Source organism: Ornithodoros turicata, chromosome 7 (genome assembly GCF_037126465.1).
Source record: "Ornithodoros turicata isolate Travis chromosome 7, ASM3712646v1, whole genome shotgun sequence".
NCBI classification, from domain to species: domain Eukaryota; kingdom Metazoa; phylum Arthropoda; class Arachnida; order Ixodida; family Argasidae; genus Ornithodoros; species Ornithodoros turicata.
The window spans coordinates 5,480,316-5,486,291 of record NC_088207.1 but is presented as its reverse complement, the minus strand read 5'-3'; the positions used below and the strand labels follow the sequence as shown (position 1 = coordinate 5,486,291).

Genomic DNA, 5,976 nt, shown 5'->3' with positions numbered 1-5,976 from the left:
CAGAGAATCTAGCAAGGGACGTCCAGATCATCGGGTTTGCGCTTGGAATCAGGAGCCGATATTTCGCCAGCAACGGTGGCGGCGTCTCCCACTACATCAGGAGACTCGTCCGAGGAGTTATGCTTCCGTTTACAGCCAGGCGTGTAAGGCATCGCAGCACCTGCATTCATGTCGATTACTAACCTATCGGACTCGGAAGACGCGACACTTACGCTGTCCTCGTCTACAGTGTCTACCTGCTCGACAACAGGAGCAAAGGAATCACCCAAGGGGGCGGTATCACAGTTGCCACTCTCCGCACCCCGAACAGATGAACGCGAAACTACCGCGGAACAACCGCTGGTACCCTCTTGAACTGCCACGCCGACAGTTAATGCGTCTGCTTTAGTAGCTACTGCGGGTGCGTTAGAGGTACACTCTAACTCTACGGAGCGCACAGGCTCCCCCACAACCGCCGGAACAGGCAACACGGGAGCGCCCGGCGACACACTATCACCGACTACACGTGAAGCCCACGTCTTGACTGTGCAAGAAGCTATGGCGTGGTCACCGCCGCACCGCTTGCACAGAGGATCACACGACTCATGCCCAATCTCGGAACAACGGGAGCATACTGGTGCGATACAATCTTTTTTAACGTGCCCTTCGCAATTTCATCGTAGGCACACGCGCTTGACGCCATCGTAGCTGCACGCCTTCTGCGGAGGTAGATGAAATTGGGTACGGGTAATTGGGTAATATGTATTGGCATCATCGTGGAAGACCAGCCATATTGGCTGGCTCCCTTTAACGCAACAAAAGCACTAGTCTGCAACCATCGCAACGCCAACACCCGAAGACGAGCTCACGGCAGGTCTGGGATTGATGTACGTGCTAGATGCCACCTCGCAACAAACCAAAACTCACGGAGAGTTGCTCGTGGGACAGCAGCACGAAGGATATTAGAAGCGGATGATATACCTACCATTCCTTTCTTCGAAGAGGGTCGCTGATGTTTGCCACCGCCTACCAAACTGAACGGCCCCAAGGACTGCTCTCTCCCTGTAGAGCACTCTACGGATGCCCACTCTGACCCTGTTCAGTACCTCAACGGCGGTGCGAGCACGGCCACCGTGCACAGCTATGCAGCGTGCTATCCAGACCTGGTAGCTTATTTCTACCGCCAGGAGTACAAACTGGCGTCTATCGCAGACCGGAACTGGGTGTGAGCTCAGTAACTGGACCGTGCTCCACCGAATGAACGGTATGCCGTAAAGCACCTCAGCCTAGTGCCACAAAAAATCTGGGAGATGACAATTGCGAAAAGCGTGTTCCGACGTATCAAAGGTAAGGCAGAAAGGGCAAAAAGGCAATAGGGACGTTGGGCTGGAGTTTCCCGAGCTACCGCAGCGCCGTATTTCTCCCCTGGCGCCAGCTCTCAAAACTTATCTAAAGTACGACGGAGCCACGGAGCGGCCAGAAGCCCGCGCTGTACGAACGGAGGCGCAGCGAAATGGCGGAAAACGTTGCCCCGGCAAAGAAGACCAAAGCTTTCTATTGCTGCGTAGTGGGATGTAGCAACAACACCTTGACAGGAGCAAACGCTGCTCCTCCCGTAACATTCTACACATTTCCAGGGAAATGGTACGAAAAGAGACGCTGGCAAGCCTGGATCTCCGCTGTTCGTCGCAAGAAGTAAGCCAACAGTGTTAGGCATTGTGCTGTTACGATTCTGATCATCCTCTGATACCTTTAGCCTGGATGGATCCCCATGGAATCCACAGAAGTGGACATTGATCTGCAGCCGGCACTTCGTCGGCAACGCAGTGAGCAACGTGGAGGCCGATCCCGCCTACATACCTACCATATTCCCGGCGGTGTACAGGAAGAAAGCCCCTGATGGCGAAAGGCACAAACGGTTCGTGAACCTTCTGAAATTTTCATGCTGCACGGTTCTGTGATGTACAAAAGCAGTGCTTAATTGGTACAAAGCTCAGGCGTTGGTCACTCATGTGCAATAACTTAGTTACATACAAGCAATAATTTCACAACTATGCAAACAATTACTGTAATTAGTGATTAGCACTGGTTTAGCTTTGCAGTGATTGGTCACAGTAACTTCAATGAGGAAAGTGACTTTTGCCAGCAACTTCTCACAATTTTCCCTAAAGTATAACTGCATGATCCGGCAGTGTTTTGTTGACCATAATTGATAAATTATGTAGGTGGGCGAGACGTCAGAAGCAGGAAGGAAACAACTGCACTCCGGACAGCTGTGTGGAGATGCCTAGCGATGACGACTGCCCTGAAGTGGACAACACTACTATTGCCCCATGCCAGACCCCCGAAGCACGAGACCAAGATGACAATTCTGCAATGGACATCGATCACGGGCTAGAGCTGCTTGCAAACGTAGCAGCGGAAGCGCATTCCGTAACACAACATGTGAACATGGTGTGTACCACATCTTACAAGACTAACCCCTTTCTATAGCTCACTTTTCAGTGTCACTGTTCTTGTCAGTGTAGGGTGGTGTTAATAAGTGGATTGCATCCTTTTGTGCCAGGAAACGCAGACAGATGGGCCACTGCCAAGTGGGCAGCTGAAGATACTGCTGTCTGCTACAGATGGCTCCATTGGTACGAGTCAAGTTACCCACGGCGACAAGGGAGAGGAAGAGGCACGTAACCAAATAACTCTCATTTGTTCACTTGTTTTTATGCGACATGCTACCTGTGCCATATTGTAATCTACTTTGCTTTCTCCTACTTTAGGCACCACGCCAAACCAAAAGGTGGAGAAGAACATGCGCATTCAAAGGGTTTGATACATTACGGAAATGTGAGAAGGCACTGCATGACCTCTGTGGTGTATCAATGGCAGTATTTGTCCTGCTGCTTAGCCTTCTCCCAGACCAGCGACAGCGTGCTTCAGATGTGACAAAGGAGGACAGACTGGTCCTCATGCTAATGAAACTCAAGCTAGGGATCAGATTAACAGCACTTGCCGCACTCTTCGGGATCAACAAGTCAACTGCAGCACACATCTTCCGCCAGACATTGGATCATCTGAGTATTAAGCTGGAGCAGTGGGTCTTCGTCCCTCCCAGAGCTACCATCAAGGACACTATGCCCCCATGCTTTACAAGGAACTACCCCGAATATACCTTTATTATAGATTGCACGGAAGTGAAGACCCAAACCCCGTCCAAACCTGAGAGCAGCACTATTTATACTCCAACTATAAAGGTTGCTATACCCTGAAGTGGCTGGTGGGAATTATTCCCAATGGCATGATCGCCTTTATTTCGGAGCCATACGGCGGAAGGCACTCCGATTCTTATATCACAAGAAACTCCGGATTTCTCACGCACGTGCTGCCAGGTGACCTAGTCCTTAGTGACAAGGGATTCCCATCAATTGCTACCACGATGAAAGAACATGGTGATGTCCTTGTGATGCCACCATTTAACACCGGAGGAGGGCAGCTTTCCGTGGAAGACATGCGGTCAACATTGATAATTGCCCAAGTGCGGATACATGTTGAGCGTGTGATCCAGAGGCTGAAGATCTACCAAGTGTTAAGTAACTGCATACCCCTGTCCCTTATACGGCACATGGATAAAGTCATGAAAGTTTGTGCAGCGCTTGTTAATCTTCAAAGCCCAATTATCAAGACTCACTAGAAGGAAGCTGTCAAAAGTGTTCTTTACTTGCTTAGTTCAGGCAAAACATATGTAAAATAAAAGAATTCCAACTTGGGCACAAGCTCAGCAAGAAAAGAGTCGTCTCGTGTGATTTCTAGGGTGACTGACTGCTTTGGCGAGAACACAAAAAAGAACCCCTTGCACACATTCAGCACATACATCTGGAGCTGTGTGAAATACTTGTGATTTCTGTGCAGAACTAAATGCTCATTTAGAAACTTCAAGTAATCCACATTTGAGGTCTGCGCTTCATAGTCGACGATGACTGTATCCTTGCAGCGGTGGGGGCACTTGATCTCTATCACAGCGTTCGTGCTTCCTGCTTGGACAATCCCATCGGGGCTGCAACACAGCCACGGTTGCTCGTGCATGACAACAAGGCCAGTCTGAAACACATGCTTGATATTAACGGACTGTGTAATTTAGTACATAATTTACATAGACCCTGGAGCTGTGTTTCTTTTCCAATTGGGGGTTGAAGAATTAATGTTCATCGTACTGTTTATTCAGTTTTTTTTAAATAATTAACTGCGTAATAATTAACTGGTTGTAATCCGGTTTAACCCCGAATTGGCGACCCTCGATTCGGGGTGCATGTTCGGGGAAAAATACTGTTAAACTCTAAAACTTCAGGGTCTAAATGTACAGTAAACCCTCAGCAAGTCAAACATTTGGCATCCAGGAAAGTTTGTTCGGATCAAGCAATAGTGTGGGTATTACATGACTATATTACATGTGACTACGACATTATGATGAGCTCATTACGTGCACAGGTATTCCTAGTGTCGGATGTTTGACTTACTGAGAGTTCCCTGCAGTATGGCTAGAATGCAGAACAGCTCAATGCACTGCATAGTGCAACTGAGCACTGCAACTCTGGCACTGAGTCTTCACACATATATGCACATGCTTACGTGTGGAGGTGTTACTACACAACCAATCGTAATGTTTCTGTGGAGATGAGAAGTAACTGAAGATGCACAGCAATGATACTGCAGGTTCCTAGAGACAAGAAAGCATGCCAGTAAATATTGGATGTCATATGCAAGGCTTGTTTAAGCATACTGAGGTGCTCCATGACTAACCTGTATAATTGGAATGCCAACATGATTCTGTAGCACGTCTCGAGCGCACCCTTCAGTTGCAATGCCTGTGAAAAAAATAATTACTCTGTACTATCTAGTTACATTGACCTGGTGAAAGCAGAGAGGAACCTATTTGTGCCAAACAGCGAAAAAGCAAAATTGCTGGAAGTCAGGTGATGTCGTCATGCATACCGTACTGCGTTGCAGCACTGCTGAACGTTTTCCTCGACATCATGATGGCAGCCAGCTCTTTAAACTTTGTTTTCCGGGTCTTGATTTTATGTGCAGTGGAGCTCGTGATCCTGTATTTTCGTTCCTTGAACCACCTGGGGGTAATGGACGAAAATACTAACAAAGTCTATACAGGGTGTCCACACCAAATGTCAACAGGACTTCTCGTAACTCGACCTGCCGCGGAAAAGCTGATGTCGTTGCTTGAACACTTCTGTAGGAAACAGGTGCTGCATTGCAAGGTCTACGTGTTTCTTATACAAGCTTCTCAGGAAACGTATCAGCATGCCTATGACAGCACATCATTTCTGAGATCCCGTTCACATTTAGCGTGAACACACTGTATGGTAAATACTAGCCCCTACTATACTACACCATCTCACGAACCTGGGACCTAGTAAAGAACTACAAATGCCATCACTCATCTATGTAATAGATCAAGTATATGACAACCTACCTCTCATTTTCCGATTGCCCCATTGTAAGTGCTGCCAGGCGCGCCGTGTCATCTTCCAAAATCACGTTGTCAGAGTAAAATTCCTGTGCTGTTTCATCTAATGTGGCGCAGAAATCTTTCGCTACCAGCATCAGTCGGCCTTCGCGTGTCCTTGTCCATTCCATGAAGTGCCACACCCTGTCACGTCGGTTCATCTCTGCTAGGTACGTAGAGAGCCGTGCCCTTTCCACCTCCTCGGAAACTTCAGAGACGAGATCCCTGAGGAGAGCCTCACAATCCCTTTCCACCTCGGTCTTCTTCATTGAGGTCAAAACCTGGGCAAGGGAGCAGTGTATGGAAGGAAATGCTTCCATCACAGGTGCTGGAGGATCTGGCACTGTACCTCTCTTACATTTTAGAGGCCCAGCTGAGAGGGAGAACAGAAAGTCAGTGACAAAGACAACAAAAAATCAGAAAACCATTAAAAGCTCAAACAATTGGCAAAAAAAGAAAATTGCATGTATGCAACATCAGGGATT

At 48.1% G+C, this 5,976-nt stretch overlaps 1 pseudogene; it reads left to right on the top strand.

Moving 5' to 3' along the window:
• The first annotated feature begins 2,606 nt into the window (after positions 1-2,606).
• Positions 2,607-3,664, top strand: LOC135400390 (uncharacterized; annotated as a pseudogene).
• The last annotated feature ends 2,312 nt before the right edge of the window (positions 3,665-5,976 follow it).